At 38.0% G+C, this 1508-nt stretch overlaps 1 non-coding gene across 1 annotated transcript; it reads right to left on the bottom strand.

Annotated features, from left to right (window-relative positions):
- Window positions 1-376: 376 nt before the first annotated feature.
- LOC118654819 lies at window positions 377-483 on the bottom strand. Its single transcript, XR_004967084.1, has one exon. It is a non-coding gene; the product is annotated as a U6 spliceosomal RNA (small nuclear RNA).
- Window positions 484-1508: the final 1025 nt, after the last annotated feature.

A 1508-nucleotide genomic window follows, 5' to 3' on the forward strand; every position in this document is an offset into this window, starting at 1 on the left:
GGGTCAGTGTTGGCCTCTGTGGCTCACCATTTTGTATAGTTCAAATTTTCATATGTCTGCTTCTATAGATATGTGTTGATCTCAGATTTGAAGGTCAGTACTTAAAAGGAGTAGGAGGCATCTCATTGTAACTAATGCTACATTACTACTATATCTATTTCCTGTTGTCATCAGTATCATCAGTCATTATCTGGTCAGGAAAATAGAAACCACTATAGGTATTTCAAGCAATGGTAATTTAATTTAGAGACTAGGTAATATGTATTGGAAGAGCTAAAAACCACCAAGGGCTCTAGGTAACACCATTTTTCCTTTTGCTTCTCTAGCCTCAGATATGATTGTCTCTTCTATCCTAGGAATTTTATTTTGTTTCTTTCTAAATATGGAATGTTTCATGAATTTGCAGGTCATCCTTGTGCAGGGGCCATGTTAATTTTCTCTGCATCATTCCAATTTTAGTATGTATGCTGCTGATGTGAACACAGGACTAGGAATTTTAGAGTGGGATGGGAGATTATGTTTTTATAGTTGAAAAGCTCTGTTAATTTTTATTTGGCATATATATCCAGCTAGTAAAATACTTTTTTTTCTTTTTTAAATTTCATTTTATTGTTTAAAGTATTACAAATAGTAGTACATATGTCTTCTTTTTTTCCCCATTGATCTTCCCCCAGCCTACCCTACCCTCTGGCACATGCCCTCACCCCACCCCCTACTGTCTTGTGTCCATTGGTTATGCTTATATGTATGCATAAAAGTCCTTTGGTTTATCTCTGATTTAGAGTTCCTATATTCAGCACATTGTCTCCCCGCCCCTCAACATTCCCCAGCCTTCCTGCTGTACTTTTTTTTTTTTAATATTTTATTGATTGTTTACAGAGACGAAGGGAGAGGGATAGAGAGTTAGAAATATCAATGAGAGAGAAACATTGATCAGCTGCCTCCTGCACACCACTCACTGGGGATGTGCCAGCAACCAAGGTACATGCCCTTGACCGGAATTGAGCTTGGGACCTTTCAGTCCACAGGCCGATGCTCTATCCACTGAGCCAAACCGGTTAAGGCTTCCTGCTGTACTTTGACAGTCTGTTTGATGCTTCTCTGCCTCTGTATCTATCTTTTCGTTCATCAGGTTATAATGTTCTTTATTATCCATAAATGTGTGAGATCATGTGGTATTTTTCTTTCACCGCCTGGCTTATTTCACTTAGCATAATGCTATCCAGTTCTATCCATGCTGCTGCAAATGGTAAGAATTCCTTCATTTTTTACAGCAGCGTAGTATTCCATCTTGTAGATGTACCATAGTTTTCTAATCCACTCATCTGCTGATGAGCATTAGGCTGTTTCAAAATCTTAGCTTGTAAATTTTGTGCTGCTATGAACATAGGGAGGGGTGCATATATCCTTTCTGATTGGTGTTTCTGTTTTCTTGGGATATATTCCTAAAAGTGGGATTACTGGGTACAATGGCAGTTCCATTTTTAAATTTTTGAGAAAATGCCATA

Source organism: Myotis myotis, unplaced genomic scaffold, assembly GCF_014108235.1.
Source record: "Myotis myotis isolate mMyoMyo1 unplaced genomic scaffold, mMyoMyo1.p scaffold_m19_p_4, whole genome shotgun sequence".
Taxonomy (NCBI): domain Eukaryota; kingdom Metazoa; phylum Chordata; class Mammalia; order Chiroptera; family Vespertilionidae; genus Myotis; species Myotis myotis.